General features: G+C 39.5%; 1 protein-coding gene across 13 annotated transcripts in view; it reads left to right on the top strand.

Annotated features, from left to right (window-relative positions):
- Nucleotides 1-18,411, top strand: part of Baz2b (bromodomain adjacent to zinc finger domain 2B) — a 291,302-nt gene that overhangs the window by 112,293 nt on the left and 160,598 nt on the right. For 12 of the 13 annotated variants that reach the window (XM_034494127.2, XM_076928795.1, XM_076928807.1 and 9 more), the window contains one exon: nucleotides 14,066-14,107. The exons of the other annotated variant lie outside the window; for it this stretch is intronic. The gene's annotated coding sequence lies outside the window, so the exon portion shown is untranslated. The remainder of the gene's footprint in view (nucleotides 1-14,065; nucleotides 14,108-18,411) is intronic. 13 annotated transcript variants of the gene reach the window in all.

Below are 18,411 nucleotides of genomic sequence, written 5' to 3'. Positions count from 1 at the left end.
CTAATATGTAATTAGTTGATCATTTTTATAATTTCCAAATTCTTAACTTTTTTTCAGTCAAGAGAACATGGTGGAAATTGTATGTCGAGGAAGGGAGCTTAGAAGCTGATGAAGGCTTGTGTGGATGATTGATAGATGACGTTTGCTGAGTTACAGAATTAGGGAGGAGGAAAATCAAAATGTAGCAATGGGTCGATAAGAGGAGGACAGAGGGGAAGGCAAGGATCTGCTGTCGTTCCTGACTGCTGGCATCACTCCTGGTCTGGTGTGCATCCTAGCTAAGGCCCCTGTATGCAACCAAGCAAAAGCTGTGTGTGGCATTGTTTTTATTCCCCACAGCTGCATGTGGATCACTTAGAAGGACCTTACAATTACATCTCATGAGATATATCATTACATAATATTTTCAACATGACAGCCTCTATTATGAAATAATGTCTGTAAAGAAATTTTAATTTAGTTATCTATATGTGGTATATTCTCCCCAGATTCTCAGTAGTTCTCAAATAACCCTTTAACATCCACATCTTATATTCATCTAGTTTCCAGCAGCCAGGACAGTTTTGTGTATTTATTAGGTGCTTATTAATAATTAACCATGCTTCTGTAGCTTTGCATCATCATTTTCCTCTGCAGACAGATGTGCTGTCCTGGTTCGCTAAATACAGGCGTTTGATATTATCTCCTCTTGCAGGTTGCAGTCCCCCGTGTGCCCCTTCATGGGGGACTCTCTTACAGAGGTCCGTGTATGCTGCTGCATCTTGGACCTTTTCTGCTTTGTTACCTTGCGAATACCTTTGTCCTCATGATTCCAGGAAAAACATTGTCATGGGTACCATCAAAATCTGCCTTGCTGAATTCAGCTCTCCAGCGCTTCCCAGTAGTGTTGTTTTAAAATGTGTGTATCCTGCTGCCGTTCCTGTAACCCTTCACTTTATTATTTAGCTTGGTGAAAACCAAGCCCTTGATTTCTCACTACTCCCCCCAGCATCACTTCCGGTTCTGTGATACTTCTCCAGCACTCTGCATCTCCATGCTGGGTACTATAATCTACTCTGCGCCTGCCCCTTTGCTCCCGACTGCCCACTGAGCCCTGAGCCTCACAGCTGCTTAAATTATTCTGCATTATGAACCTTATATCTTGTTCAGAGACCAGATCCCATCAATTGGCCAGCACCGATGATTGTTCTGTGAGAGACATTTCCTTGAGCCCCTAACTTAGTATGTGTTTTGATTTTCCTGTCCCATCCCTGCCTTCCAGGTTATTCTTTACAGTGGTTAGAGTGGTCCTGAAAGGGAAGTAAAGCCAGGCTCACCACTCTCAGTCAAACATACCATGTGGGAGTGGGAGTCTATCCATTTTATTTGTTGGGGCTTTCTAGGCCTTCTTTGATTTCTGCTTCCTTTTCCTACATGGTTTCCACTTACTATACCAGCCCCAGGCATTCTGGTATGTATTTAATTAATTTATTTATGTTTTTAAAACACCAGGACTTCCCATGTTGAGGTCTTGGCATGTGTCCGTCTTCTCATCTGGAGTACTCCAGGCTTTATTCTGGCCACAAAGGATGCCTTCCTTGTCATTTCTCCCTGTCCTTGCTATTCAGCATCATACTTACACTGAGAACTCTGTAAAGACAGAGACTTGTCTTGTCCCTGCTTGCTACACCGCAGTGTCACATGGACAGTACTCACTAGCCAGACATGATGGTGCATGCCTGTAGTCCCAGCACTCTGGAGGGCTGTGAGCTTCGGTGCAGTGGAAACTGAAGGGTTCTTTGGAAAGTCAGTTGGATGGTGTTTTGCTGGGGCAAACAAGTAAAGGAATGTTTTGTTAAATTGGACACAGGTGTGAAAGGCTAAGGCCGACTCATGAAGGAACATTTCACTGAAGCAGACACAGGAGAGAGGATGTTCTCCCAAGGCAAGCACATGATGAAAGATTCTTTGCGAACAACACCCATGTATTGGCCTGCCTTACATTGTGTAGTTGAGTTGCACTTGTCGTGACTACAGACTTGGGCTGATTGGATGCACATGCTGAGGCAAGATGTGTGGAGGACACGTGACGTTTGGAGGGTATAAATAGGACTCCACAGAGGAATGGAGGCAAAGCGTGGCTTGCTGGTACAGCTAGCTGTGCAGCGCTTATGGGTCTCTCATTCTTTGCTGATCTTTGCTTCCCTGAGAGGGCCCCAGCAGAGAACTTCTCGTGGTGTTCCTGTTGGTCTCTCCTGCTGACTCGAGCCGAGGCTGAGGCCTGGCTGTCTCTGCTAGGTCATGTCACTGCTGTTGCTAACCCAACTCTGGTATCTGGACTGCTGGTGTATCTGTGAAGTATTTGTGACTGGATTGAGCTGTTGCTGCCTTCTAACCTGTGAACTGAACTGCCAATTTCCAGACAACACAGAAAGTAGTTGCTCCAAAGAACCTTTCTACTACCTCCGTATCCTTTCTTTTTCCCTACCTCTGGTGGGTGGTAGGCTACAAGGGTGTTAAAGCATTTAAGAACTATCATTAAGAATAAGGTTTGAAAAAAAATTAAGGTTATATTTCGGCCTTTACCTCAAATATTTATTACATCCAAGAAAAAGAATTATTGAATTAATGGTTCAAGGAGCAAATGAGTAAATTAGAAGCTTGTTTTAATGAATAAATTAGAAGGTTGTTGTAGTATGCTTTCAGTTGCTGTGACAAACACCAGGACCAAAAGCAAGTTGAGGAAATACTTTATGTTACAGTTCCAGGGAATCAGGCAGGACCATCAAGGAATGCTGCTTACTGGCTTGCTTCACATGGCTGACACACTTTGCTTTCTTACACAAAGATCACACAGTGCCCCTGCCCACCATGGACTCAGTCTATCAACATTAATCATTAATCATGAAAATGCCCACACAGACTTGTCTATAAAACAACTCCTCACCTGATGTTCTGTTTTTTATACTTAGTCTGTGTAAAGTTGACAAAAAAAAAAAAAAAAAAAACAAACCCTAACCAGTATAATGGTTTTAAGGTTGGTTTTCGATTATATCCTGATTTTTCACACTTACTAAAATCTTTGTTCCAACATAAACATTAAATTTATTATTGTAGCCATTTAAATGTGTATTAAGTAGGTTTAAGCATAGTCCTGTTCCTTACCAGACATTTTTCATATTCACAGCTGAAACTCTATCCCCATCAAACATGCCCAGCTGTTTAATTTCCATGTCTGTGAATTTGACTGTCACAGTAAGCTTGCCTTTTGGGACCGGCGTGTACCACTGCTCATAATATCATTAAGGCTCACGGATATATTTTGGAGGTTGTTTTTAGGTAGCATGCTTCATCAGTAACAATTTTATTTATTTCCTACACCTTTCTCTTATCTGTGTACCTCAAAATATTTTATAATTCCAAATAACTAAATTTCACCATTTCCCTGTGAAGCTAGTAGTTATAGTACAGTAAACCAGAGTCCTGCTAGATCAGCTGAGCACATCGTGAACATGTCACACGTAAGGACCAGAATTACATTTCCTTGTTAACCATAACCGTGAAGCCAGATCTCTTAAATAGCATGACATCATCCTACAGTCCTAAGTAGGGAAGAAAAAGACCCAAGCCTATAGTAGTAATTCATTTAATATTCCTAATTAGTCATAACAAAATTATTTTAATAGAAAAAGTATCTAAGGTACCTGCCTTAGTTTACCTTAGTTCTAAGTGTATATTTCTTTGGCCTGTGTAATATTAGGTTGGATAATTGCCCTGTTAGTCTTCCTAGCCAGCCTCTGAAATGGATTTTTCGTTTAGGTTAGAATAGTATTGTATTATTTTCTTTGCTGCGGTACATAAAACTTTATAAGAACTGAGAGCATATGTTGGACTTGTTCCTGGCTTGTTCAGATTAGGGTCTGTTTTTACTGTTACTGCTAAGGCTTTGAGTTCTGAGGGCCTTGTGCCTGGGAAACAGTACTGTGCTCCTGAGCCCACCCTTCAGGTGGGGGTTGTATGAGGAGAAAATGTCGGTTTGACCCTGCATGTGTTGATGGATTGCAACAGGCTTGATTTGATAGGAATGAACTGGTTTTCCATATCTAGATGATGTGACTTCATTTAAAGTAGTTCCTGACTGTATTGCTAACAATTGAATTCCCTGAAAAACCAGCCATTGTTATAGAGAAGAAGGTATAGCTGAAACAACATTTGCTTATTCTCAAGTGAGACGTCTGTTACTTCACCCAAGAGATTGGCTCACTTTTGGATGTAACCTCCGGAATGTTTCAGCAGCAGTTGGCATCGCTACCACCTCCTTCCTCTCCTGTGTCCATTTGCCTCCAAAGTGGAACTGTGAACAAGTGAGCTGGGCTTTTTGAGAAGTGCTAGTTTGTGTTGAAAGAGAAAGTGGTAAAGTCTGGGCAGACAGGCAGTGTGTGTGTAACTTTTAGTAAACAGTTTACTAAGTTCAGTAGACAGTTTTGCTTCATCTGGTTTCATGAACAACAGAAAGACGCTGTCACGTGGGTACTAGGCAAAAGTGTTATCTGTCAACATGGGAGAACTGTATTCTAGTGAGGTCTTGATCACATACAGCTTGTAGATAGAGTTCAAGAGACTGCAGTGTGTGTGTGTATCTTTCCAGAAAGGACAATGAAATGATTATTTGATACAGTTTACAATTTGAGGAACAAACCATGTACAGACCTGTAGTTCTACTTAAAACAAGTTACTTAGTGTGAGGAACTCGCCAAGAAAACCTGCCTGTGTTGCCCTACACTTCACTTGTAGAACCAGATGTGTTTCCTACACAAATCCATCCTTTAACTCTGGACATCAGCTAAATAATGACAGTTTAACTCAGTTTGGACACATGCTTCAGGTCACACAAGTTAAGGACTCAGTGTTGCTGACATTATTTAATCTCAAATCAGGGTTTCTACCCCACCCCGCCTTTGATCAGTCAGTTCCCAGACAAAAAAGACACAACTTTTATTTTTATGATTAGCCTTAACCAGCACTGATCTGGGAAGATGTCTACCATCTGTGCTATTAGAATCTTACTTCCCAATCAACAGTCTCATTTTATAACTTGCCATGTTCCATCTGGGCATCCCTTAACTCCAATTGGCCATCCCTCGTGGCCATGTTTTCAGGATTCACCCACCCCATGGCAGCTTCCTCCTCTCTCCACCTTCTTTACCTCTTATATTCTCACCAGGCCCCAAGCCAGGGAACTGGAGAACCCCACCTATCTTCTTCAGCTATTGGCTGAAGGCATCAGTATTCACCAATCAGGGTTAACTTGGGGAACAAGGTTACCTAGCAGTCACTTGGGTGTGCCATTTGGGTTATTGCAGACTCTCTCATCCCTGGGCATCTAGGCCTTGGAGACCAATTCTTAGCATTACAATACAAGCAAAAAACCACACCTCAGCAACAGTGCCCCCTCTTGAGATGGCAAATTCTGATCAATAACCTGTAAATTAGGAGTTTTCCTATGGTTCAGCCATTTGTCAGAAGTGTTCATAGAACTCAAAAAATGTTTTACTTACATGTACCAGCTTTTTAGAACAACATTCATGTATGTTCACATGTGTCTGTGTGTATATCTGTATGTGTGTATGTTTATGTCTGGGTAGGGAGGATGCCTGAAGAGGCCAGAAAAGAGCGTTGTATCCCCTGGAGCTGGAGTTACAGGTGGTGTGAGCGACCTCATGTGCATGCTGGGAGTGAAAGTCTGGGGCTCTGCAGACCAGAGGCACTCCTAACTATTGAGCACCTCCCTGGTCTGTTTGCCAGTTTTTATAAAGATCATTTTAACAGTACAGAAAGACAGCCAAATGAGAAAGAGCATAGGACAGTGTCTGGTGCATGTCTAAAAGGGTCTGAGCTTATGTCTCTGTGGAGTAGGGTTGAGCGTCCCTCTTGATAACTTACTTAGAAGTATATCAAATCATGGACATCATGGTTAGTAATCCATGTAGCACTCAATTTCTGGTACCTAGATTCTGAGATTTGGGGGAAGCTAAAGGTTCTGACATATTATTATTATTATTATTATTATTATTATTATTATTATTATTATTATTGGTGACGACCCCATTCTGAGGCTATGTAGAGTACTCTGTCCCATCCCTCAATTAGCATAATCCTAAGTATTTATTAACAGAGATTTGGAATGCGCAAGCCAAGATGGAAATTTTAAGAATTTTGAGTTTCCCGTGTGTTTTTTATTTTATCAGTGAGAGTTGGAATCTTGATGATGCAGTTTTTAATGTTTGTAAATAGATTGTATTTGTGCTTCGTTTTCCACCTTTGGTACTGTTTACTATTGAAGGAGATTCTCTTATGAAAAAATATTCTTAAGAAACCTTACTGTCTTTTCGTTTGTGGTTTGATCATATTGGAGGGGATTGAATAAGATTATCCCTTGATTTATTTCTATACTTTTCATGGGAGGGGATAGATAGAATCACCTTCTAGTTTTATGAGCAGTTCCAATCAGTGAACTTCTAATGATTTCCTAGGGACCAATTTTGAATTAGAGGTGTACTTATCCTGTTAGAAAAGCCCACTGAGGTCACCAAAGCTATAGAGTACCCAAGAAATAGAACTATGATATTGATGTTACTTTTGTTGATAAGGAATTGCTAACTAGCAGCTTCTAGCACACACAGTGGCTAACAATCCTCTGTAACTCCATTTCTAGAGCATTTGACACCCTCTTCTGGACTCTATGGGTACCAGGCATACACGTGGCACACAGGCATGGGCAGAGAAAATACCCATATAATTAAAAATAAATCGATAGCTTTGTATTGGGAAGCCTGTGAAACTCAGTTTTTTTCATCACTACAGTGAATAGTTGCTTTGATTCATGGAGTCAGTAATTGCCAGTTTTAAGGCTCTCTTCCTTTACCAGTTTCATTTTAGCCTAGCAGGGATTTGTTTGCAGCAGCAGGAATCATTGGAACTGTTGCCTTCGTAGCCCCTTTGAACCTTAAAAAGAAAGCACATTTTACTTTTGTGCTTCCTTGGCCTGCCATTCAAACTGTGAAGTCAAGAAGCACCCATTTCCTTCTTGTACTTTGTGCAGACTTGGAATTGGAGCCATACTCATGCAATCTGGTCATTTCCCTTCTTTTTCTATTTTGGATGTGTTAATGGTTCTGTTTGTTTGTTTTGTAAATTAGGAAGGCAGCTCCAACACTTTAAATAAGACCCAACCCCCACCCAGCAGATGCTCAGTATTAAAAAGTAGACACCAGAAACTACAGGCTTTCTAATCAGACTGCCAAGCACCATCCACTCTGGACCAGTTCAGCCAATCAGATCCACTGTTGACTTGTCACGGTTGACTCCTGTCACTGCCAGGGAGCCATCAGAACCTCTGGTTCTGAATGCAGCTTGCTTCATGAATTACTCTTTGTTCAAGTAAAAACATTATTGTGGCTGAAGTTAAGTCTTCCTCCTCCTCTTATTTTAAACAGATGTCCTCTGCAGAGATTAGCAACTAAGGTTGGTCTGCACAGCTCAGGAAATGGCCTGCCATTTGCTTGTTGCGTTCTTTTAATTGGTGCTATTTTAACACAACAGAACTTAGTGCTACCCTGCTCTCATGGCTTCTATCGATACTGTCTATATTTTATTTATGTTTGGTATTGGGATTAAATGTGGAGTCTTCGCCCACCTGGTGAGTAAGCCTAGCACTGACTTCCACTGGCACTCCACTCCAATATCTTCTATTTTATGTCTGTTTTAAACTGAGGCGTCAGGCTTCCTTCCTATGTACGATGCTAATTGCTTAGTTAAAAGTCTGCCTTAAGTGGGTGTGGTGGGAAGTTCTAAGTCCCACCTCTTGGAAGACAGAGGCAAGAGGATGGCTGAGTTCAAGGCTAGCCTGGGGTACATAGGGAACTCTGTCTCTATTAATCAGAAAACACAAAACTAACAAAAAATGCTCAACTTTCCATGCTCTTGAGAAAGGCCACTTTCTATCTGATATTACACAGGAAACAAATAATTTCTGGCAAATGAGGTTCTCAATGGCCAAGACTATTAAAATTGCTAATAAACTGCACTTTATTGTTTTCGATGTTCTGTTGAGAATTTTGTCCTTAGCATTGCGTAGTGAGGCAAAAGAATTATAGCAGCTTTACCTAGCAGAAGACAATAAAGCAAATTGAAACTTAAGTGCTAGGCAACAGTGTTGCAACCTGGAGAATTTTAAAACTCAATTCACTTGTGTATGGTGGCAGACTTCTGTAGTCCCAGCTACTTGGGAAAATCATTTCAGCCCAAGCCTTTACAGTTTAGCAGCATAGTGTGATATCATCCTCAGAATTCAACCAACCAGCCAACCAGCCAACCACAAAGAGCCTCCTTTCTCCAAAACTGAAGAATAAAGACTATTTCCCTTCATAAACACTATTTTAGCCAGGCAGTGGTGGCGCATGCCTTTAATCCCAGCACTTGGGAGGCAGAGGCAGGCGGATTTCTGAGTTCGAGGCCAGCCTGGTCTACAGAGTGAGTTCCAGGATAGCCAGGACTACACAGAGAAACCCTGTCTCGAAAAAACAAAACAAAACAAACAAACAAAACCCCCAAAACACTATTTTACATTACAGGTTCCTTTGTAAAATAAACATTTCCCCCCCAAAGGTAAACCTGATTATTGTTTGAAGATAAGATGAATCTTTTGAGGGACTGTAGAGATGGCTCAAAGTTGAGTACTTGCTCTTGCAGTGGATCTGGATTCAGTTCCCAGTACTCAACATACAATTCATAACTACCCCAGAGTACAGTTCTTCCCTCAGTGGGCAACAGGCCTGCTCATGGTACACATGCATACATGCAGGCACTTACATATACGCATAAAATAAAACTTAAAAAAAGATAATTCCTTTTCTCCATATTTGGGATTATTTTACTGAAATGAACATATCATACCCCACAGAATGGAGAAGGCTTCTTCTCTGATTTGTTAAAAATAGAGAAAATTGCTGGGTGGTGGTGGCTTTGATCTTAGCACTCAGGAGGCAGAGGAAGGGGCATCTCTGTGAGTTTGAGGCCAGCCTATTCTACAGAGCAAGTTCCAGGATAGCCAGGGCTAAACCAGAGAAATTCTGTCTCAAAAAACCAAGAGAGAAAGGGAGGGAGGGAAAGAGAGATGGGGTATATATTTATTAGTATTTATTAGTTTATTAGTTCTGGGGATTGAGCTCAGTGCCTTGTCTTTATTAAGCATCTATTGAGACCTGCCCACATCCCTAGGTGAAATAAAACTTGTTGTATTTAAGAGTATTATTTTAACTTGGTATTGGTATGGTATTAATATGCAGAAATGTATAATTGTGGGGCTATGGTCAAAGCTCAGTCAATAAAGCTCTCACCTTGAGTACACAAGACCCTGTGTTCCTTGAATGCCATAAAGAAAAAAAAGTGTACAGTTGTACCATTTGAAAGTGTAACAAATAATTAAATATTTAAAGTTTGCATAAACTTCCTTGCATATAATTGGACAAATCACACTACCAATAGTTTCTCCAGTAATGGGTTTCTACTTTTAAAAAATGTTTATTTATATTCATGTGTATATGTATGTCCTTCTAATCTGTCGGTGTACCACATTTCTGTGGTACCCTAAGAGGTCTGTGTTAAGTCAGTCTCAAATCCTTGGACAAATAGCTGAGGGGGGTCTATTGAACATATCAAAATGGACCTTGCCGCCAGGTTCTCCCAACATCCCTACCTGTTACAGAGTATAGATGGCATTACACCCGCCCCCTTCCCCCAGAGGCTCTTGACTATACAATCCAGCCATTTTGATTACCCGTTTTGATCTTTTTGCTTTCTTGGCTGCTGCACCTGGTTCCCCTCTCTCTTCTTTCCCTCCGTCTACCCGCTTCTCACTTGGTTCAGGGTCATGTCCAGACTGGACTCCCCTGGATGTCCCTGCCTTTGGCTATGCTCTCCTTTGTATCTACAATAATTGCCTATGATATCTACAATATATGTCTATAATAAATGCCTGTGATACTGGGGGGATCTAGTTCAGAGCTTAGGTATGAAACCCTGGCATCTTTTCTTATCAGAAAATAAAAGGAAAAAAAGGAAGCTTATGATAATTTTTAAAAATTTAGCTCATGTCCATAATCCAAGTTTGCAGTGCTTGAAATACATTAAACATGTGATTTTTGAAATTATTTTTCTTATGTACATCTTGGAAATAATTATTTATTTATGTCAATTCTGGGATTCAAACCCAAACCTTACACATGCCAGGCAAACATACTACCACAGAGGTACCTGTGAACTGGGATGTAAGGAGAATGAGGAGGAAAATAGAGGATTCAACATCAGGTGTGGGGAAAGATAGGAGAAATGGATGGATGTAGGACCATGAAAAGAAGACTTAGTCTCTGGTAGAGCACTGGCTTTGAGATAGCCGGAGACCCAACATACCTTAGACATGGTTTTCTTTATTATGTAGCCACCTCTTTTAAAAAGTGTACAAGATTTAAAAAACTATTTTTTTTTTTTACTATTTAATAGTCTATAACTATTGCTTTTAATGATTATGGGTACCATCAATATTTGTTTCTATGTTTAACTGGCTGGTGAATAAATAAGTAGATACTATTTCTTTCAGTCCTTTCAGTAGACATAAATATTTTTACTTGTAGATATGGAAAGTTACAGAACCTTGTCAAGTACAAGTTAAAGTAGCATACTGAAATGCATTATATTATTAAGAAAGGCCTGGCCAGGTGACACAGTTCAGCGAACAAATGTGCCTAAAGTCGGTCCCTGGGTGGTTTCTGATTCAGGGCAGAGTGAGAGTAAAAATGAAGGCAGTACATGATAATCTCTTGAAAAATGTTCATTAAAAATGACTAACAAGCCGGGCGGTGGTGGCGCAGGCCTTTAATCCCAGCACTTGGGAGGCAGAGGCAGGCGGATTTCTGAGTTGGAAGCCAGCCTGGTCTACAGAGTGAGTTCCAGGACAGCCAGGACTACACAGAGAAACCCTGTCTTGAAAAACAAAAAAACAAAACAAAAATGACTAACAATTGTTCTCTCACATCCATAGGTGAGAAACATGGATGTGCATTTTCTGAGCTTTGGTATAGGATCTCTGCCTTGTAGAAAAGTGCTACATAACCAATATGCTAGCTGAATTATATTTTCATAAAATAAAACATTACTTTTTATATGTATAATTTGAATACATTTCCTAGTTTTCACATGATTTTAGAGAGTTATCTGTTGCTTATAAAACACACTTGAGATTTTTATGAGAAGTCCTATATTTGTCTGGCTTTATTCTCTGGAGTCATTTTCAGTTCTGCACAGTGTTTTCCCTCATGCAAGTACCTGCTAAGTCATGTGTAAAAAATGTTATGGCTAAACTTCAGTTTTGATACTGTCAGCTTAGGGTTTTAATAAAGCATATGTATTTTAACATAGTCTTGTAATTTTTAAAAAATCAAAAATGGAGCATTTACTTTTATTTTTACTGAGTTATAAATATTCTTTCAATTTATTTACACAAATTTTATTACCTCTTCAGAATTGCAGAGTTTTATAGAAAGTGTATTTATTCTTGAACTAAATCTTTTTATTTATATTGATTAGATGGAGAGTAGTGTTTCCATGGGTACAGAGGAAGGGTATTTATGTCCACCTAACACCCTGGAAGGACAGAGAGAAATAACACCTGCTTGCTTTATTCATCACCCAGTTTAATATGGAAACAAATATTTACACCTGAAATTTGTTTCCAGTGGTAGTCACTTTTTTTTTTTTTTTCTATTTGAAAGACCTCCTTTGAAGGATCCTTTGGATCCAGACAAAACAGTAATGGTCTTCATCTGTGTGGCCTCTTGTGGTCTGCTTTGTTGGTGTAAGGTAGTTTAGAGGGAAGTGTTTTCAGGCTCTGCTTCCCTGACTCCACCTTACCATTTGAAGTTCCTCAGTACACTCTCCCTTCAGAGATTGCTCCTAACTTATCTTTGCAGTCTTTCCATGTTCTGCTTTGCGTCAGCGAGCCTATAACACCCCTTCTTCCTGTCTCATGGGTCTTATTTATAAGAATCCCTCAAATTTTGCTGGATATTCAGTTCTTTCCCCATTTACCTTAGTGAACCCATCTGCACTTTTAATTTGAGATAAATTTTATATGATTTATTTTTGAATCTTGGATTATTTTCTTTAAAAAATTTAAATAAACTTTATTGTAAAGAAAACACTTAGAAGAAAATGAAAATACACACTAAAATTAACCAGACTCAAAGTCTAGACAACTTAATGAACTTAACTATTGAAATGGAAGCTCAGAAGCGTCTCATTGAGGTTTACACACTCAGTATCGTACATTTTACCTGCTTGAGGGAACATCTCCACTTGAATGAGTGATAGTAGCACAGATCCTTCTAGCTTTCAAAACAAAGTTGCCATGCTCTCCTAAAACCTATTTATTTCATTGTGTAACTTGGGACGTTATGGTCTTTGCTGTCTTGTTAATTTAACATGCATTCCTCTCATATCCTGCACCGGAGAGGGCTCGGTGGAAGATGCTTCTGCCGTGTAAACATGAAGACCAGTGTCTGGTTCACAGAAGCCACATAAAGCCAGGTGCTGTAGTATTCACCCATAATCCCAGAGCACCTACAGTGTGATGGATGGGAGGTGGAGACAGGAGGAGAACTGTCCACAGCAGCAAAGGGCAAAGAGGAAATCCTGCCTCAAACAAGGTGGGAATCAAGGGCCTGACACTCAGTGCGTGTGCGTGTGTGTATGAGAGAGAGAGAGAGAGATACAGAGAGAGGGAGAGAGAGAGAGAAAGAGAGAGAGAGATTTTTAACAAAAGATTCCTTCTGGAAGTTTTACATCTTAACTCTCCAGACTCTTTATTATCCTACTGTAAATCACAACCCCCAGATTTCCACCACTCACTACCTTGTTTTGCTTTGCGTATTTCCCTCAGGTTGCTATGGCTTATTTTACTTAAATAGGCAGCAGTAATTTTAAGTGTTTTTTCTTTCCATCTGTAGCTCTCTCTAGGTGATGGTGTTGTGCTAGGTGCAGTAAGACCGCCATGACTCCCTGCTCTCTCACTTAGCAGCTGATAACTGAGCAGCTGCCGGGTTCCATCTATAGACGCAGTGCTCATGGGGGTCTTTCCTCAGGAACTTGTCGTGGGCTGTCACGGTGGCACTTGTTTTGTATTTTGTTGTTTTGTTTTATGTGCTGTTCACAAGTGTTTTGCCTGCATGTATGCCGGTGCACCACATGTATGCCTGGTGTCCACAGGCCATGACAGCTCCCTTCTGTATGGCCAATTCTCATATCTTGGTGCAAGCTTCTCTCTGAGTGTGTCATGAAGATTATTCATCTTCTGCTTTGTTTTTGGAGGCGAAGGAATTATTATGAGGATTTGTTAAAGCAACACATGAAAGCTATTAACCTTAAAACACTGACAGTGTGTTGTTTTTTAATACTAAAGCATTTAAGAGATGTCTTAAATAAAGCCTTGTTAATGAAGAAGTTTCTAGAAGGTCAGATTTCTCAGGGATAAACTGCAAGTCATTAATAGCTTAGGAAGTGGCTTAATGTACAGTTTCCCCTGGGTTCATGGCTTACACTGGATTCGTCCCGGTGATACTTTTAATCTTTGATAAGGATTAGCGTGTAGCAATTTCTTCTGTTTTCAGTAAATGACATTTTGACTGTGGGTTGGGCTACTATCGTAGAGGAGGTTTTTAAAATCGGTCCCTCTTTGTGATATATTTAAGACACAGTGATTCTTTCCTTGATGAATATCTGAAAATAAACAAGGCCTGTAAACCACATGTCCTATAAGTTATTTTTTAAGTAAATGGTTTTGCTGACTATGGACGAAGCCCACCCTGCCCCACTGTAAGCATCGGGCGCTTTGTTCCTGTCTGTGTCTTGCCAGGTTTGTGTTTCCTTCACTTTAGGTTGATTCAAGTAGAATAAAGACAAGTTCTAAGGAAATGGCTTCTGAAATGACTCCAGTGTGATTCAGCTGATTGCCAATTCTGTGTTTCTGTTGCAGGTTTCCCAACAGTGATGTCACAAGATTGACCACACTGACACAGTAAGACCAGTGACTGTTCAGCCTCTAAGTCCATTTGTTTCTCTGAGAATAAGAACTGAGTTAGAAGATGTTTATCAGTAAACTATCACAATCTCTCCACCAGCCACTTGAATGTTACATTTTCAGTGACACATATGTCATATTTCTAGGCATTTAAATACTTGTAAAATGCCTTAAAGAACTTTAAAATAATTTAAAATGAAAATTTAATTCACAACTAAAGTTATTACATGCATATTTCATTGTGAATAATACTGTCATTTTTTTTTCATTTTTTCTCAAAAAAAAAAAAAAAAAAACCAACCCAAAAAAGCATCTTTCTGAGTAATAAAAGAATGAGCATTAAGTAAATTATTTGATTATTGGATCTCCTTCGGCACACTCTCATAGAAGCAGTTGTTAGCAGAGGCGTTAAAATTATCATAAGACAGAACCATGTGCAGGTGAACTAGTAGTTGCGTTCAGAATTTCTTTTGGAAGTTGTTTTAGGTTTGCTGTTTTGTGCTGACCAGAGAAGTTTTGTTTTTCCCTGAAGGATTTCTGACTGTTTTGTCCCACTGATGCTTATGGAAGCATTGTTACCGGTCTCTTAAATACTTCCTTTCCTCTTCCCCTCCCTCCCCCTTCCCCTCCTCTTCCTTTTTCTTTCGCCCTTTGTCTTCACTCTTTGTTGTGCTAGGATGGAATCCTGGCCGCATACATACTAGGCAAGTGCTGGATCACCAAGTTGTGTCTATAGGGTTTTTTGTTTTGTCATGTTTGTAATGATCAGAATTTTATTGACCTAATTGAATATTTTACAACAACATACTAAAGCATTTTGGTGGGAGCTTTCTATATACCATGTCCTGGTTGTAATCAAGTTAAAATTATTAAGTAGTTAATTGCAGTTGTTCTAAATCCAAGAATTTCAGGAAGAGGCGATGTTCAGTCTTGTCAGATACTAAGTGGCTGTGGTTAGAAACTTTACTCTGTGATAGTGACTAGGCTGTGCGCGTCTCTCCACACCCTGCAGTCAGGAGAGGAGAGTGAACTGCAGCACTGACTTTGGGGACCACTAAGCCTGGGTCGTGTAAGCCTGGGATGATTTAGTCAAGAGAGTTGGGAGAAAAGGATCCAGCCAGCAATCTATGACATATCATGGATGACGTCAGGAGATGACATAGGAGTAAAGCTGTGGACTTTAGTATTGCAAAGTTAAGGCTATAGGCAACATTTCTATGTTCTATAACATACAAATATGTATTAAAGTAAATATAAAATATTTAAATATAATATTTATATCAATATATATATAATATAATAATATAAAATATTAAAATAAATATTTAAACAATTTTTAGGAAAAAAAGGAAATTACAGTTACTATTCTTTCCCTCTATACTACAATCCACACAGGTAATAAAACTGTTTCACTGTTTTTTTGTGTGTGTGTATGTGTGTATGTGTGTGAATTCAATCAAAAATGTGTGCGTGATCCTAAGTTCAGTCTTGTTAAAGTATTTTCCTATTAGAAGACATTTAGTGGCTTCCTGTTTCTTACTAGTTTATATCTGTACTCTTATTGGATATCCTGATTGACTCCTGAATACATCATAACATTCAAGGATAATAACGTAATATTGTATCCTATATGCATCACAAATGCTACATTACATATATTTTATGCCGTTTTTATATCATTATTTTTACATAGAATATTCTTTTATCTTTTCAACATTTAAAAATTACTCTGATGCAAGCAGATTTTTCTCTTAAAGCTCTGTGTATATTCAGTCATCTCTCTGAGGTCTTCCCTAATCATCCTGATTGAAAGTGATTCTCCCTAACAGTTTGGTAATACTTAATTTTTATTAGTTCTATTTTACTGATCATTTAATCTTATATTTTGGATTGATTTTGAATACATAAACCTTTCTACTGTACTCGGCAAGTGTTTGTTGGTAGTCATAAACATATTGGTAGCTAAATGACTTAGTATCTTTAGTTTCCCCTATATCAAAATTGAATGAGGATTTTAGCATGTGTAACTGAATAGGGTACATAGGAAGGAGGATAGGTTTTAGATTGATGTTGAGTGCAAGTAATGCGGTCACTGTGTGCTGCTCTGCAACAGTATGCCTTGGTACAGTCAACTATGAAGTGATGCATTGTGCCTATTTGAAAGGATTGTATGAATATTTAAATAGAATGTCTTACCTTTCTTGCTTGTTACTTGTGTTAACTGTGGCTTGCTCCTTCATAGACTGCTAAGAGGCATGAAATCAACTATAAAGACCTCCTAAACATCAAATTTTGTGATACTCACAAGTTATTATAGCCCTTGCATGTTTGTTTCCATAGGTTTCCACCTTCTTCTATATATATTTGTGCATGTCCCTGTATGTGTATGTGTACATGTGTGTTGGCGTGCAACATGTGTGTGAAGAAGCCAGAAGGCAACCTTGGTATCAGCCCTCAGGAGCCATTCACTGAGGTTTTTTGAGCCAGGGTCAGTCACCAAGACCTGAGGCCCTTAGGTTAGGTTAGGCTACGTAGACAGTGAGTCCTGGAGTTTGCCTTGTCCCTCTCTCCTCAGCCCTGGGATTATAAGTGCAGCTACCACATCCACCTTTTTTTCACGGGTTCTGGGGATCGAACTCAGGTCCTCATACGTGAACAACAAGCACCTTACAAGCTACTGTGACCTCCTCAGTCTCCGTATGTATCTGTAACATACGTAAGTTTATTAGAGTCACATACATCTCGGCCTTCCTGATATTTCACTTTCTAGCAAGGAGGCATTCAATTAGAGCTCCTGATAACAATGTCCTTGTATCTAAGAAAGGCAATCATGTTTGACTAGAATGCTAACCTCTAGGCCAAAATGAAGTTGAGGACAGTTCTGTGTGGACCTTGGAATCTGGATATAGTTGGAGGGGTGATAATGTGTACAGAATTTAGGAGCACATACGTGGGTCAGAAATGGTTATGGCTTCCCTCTGTGGTTTATGTAATAGTTGTAGTCTGTGCTAATTACTTAAAGATTCGGGCTTCCTTCCCTAGGAATTCTACTTAGATCTCAGGAGTATAAGAAGAAATCATGTTCCCAAAGCACTTAGCACAAAGGAGAGCACATACTAACTTCTTTTGTCTCTCATACACATTATCTGAAGTTACTTGCCCAAGATATTAATGATCTAGTTTTGTTTTGATATAGTTTGTATTACTGTTTTATGGTTACCCCGTAACTTGATTAAAAGTCTCTGCGTAGCATCTATACAAAGCATAATAGGACTCTTCCATTAAAAAGTTGTGTGTGTATGTTGGGGGGCGTGCCACTATGGCCATATGTTGGAGAGAGGACAGTATGTAGGAGTCAGTTCTACCATGTGGGGCCCAGGGAGCGAACTCAGGTCATCATGCAGGCTGCTAGCACCTTTAGCTGTTGAGCTATTTCACTGGCTTAGAATAATTCTCTTTCTTCTCAAATCCCCCTACTTTTTTTCTCTAAGAGAATATATACACTTTTATTTATATCCAGTTTTGTGTGCATTGAATGTCATTACAATGCCTATCACTATAGTGTTACTTGTATTTTTAAATAATCTTACTTAATATTTTACCATATACTTAATAATCTGTTATAAACAAGCTTTAAATAACTTAACTAGAGGGCCCAGAAAGGTGGCCCAGAGGTTAAGAGCACTGGCTGCTCTTGCAGAGGACCTGGGTTCAATTCTCAACACCTACATGGCAGCTCACAACTCCGGTACTAAGGCATCCAACACCCTCACACAGACATACATGCACGCAAAAACACCAATGCACATTTTAAAAATGAAGATAAATAAGTCATTTGCTTGGCAGTGGAGGCACATGCTTTTAGTCCCAGCACTTGGGAAGCAGAGGCAGGCAGATCTCTTGAGTTTGAGGCCAGCTTGGTCCACAGAGCAAGTTTCAGAGCAGCTAAGAGTACACAGAGAAATTCTGTCTCAAACAACAACAAAAACTAATGTTCCTATTAAAATCCCTTTTTTTCTTGGTAATTTTATTATGAATGTTACTTCAACTTTGTAGATCTACACAAATAGAAATCAATAACTTCATAATTGGTATTTAGAATAATATAATCTTACAGTGTCCCTATGATTAGAAATGTTAGTGTTAGGTTATAAATTATAATGCTATTTAGGCATCTGTCCCCAGATAAAACAAAAACCTGATCAGATTTGGCAGTAGCATGCACGTGCTGTCTCCTGCTCTCTCGCCTCTGAGTTATGTCCCTAGTATACCACTGCCTGCAACAGAGACGTTCTGTAAGG

The sequence above is a fragment of the Arvicanthis niloticus genome, chromosome 2, assembly GCF_011762505.2.
Source record: "Arvicanthis niloticus isolate mArvNil1 chromosome 2, mArvNil1.pat.X, whole genome shotgun sequence".
NCBI lineage: Eukaryota > Metazoa > Chordata > Mammalia > Rodentia > Muridae > Arvicanthis > Arvicanthis niloticus.
This window is presented reverse-complemented; position numbering and strand designations above follow the sequence as displayed.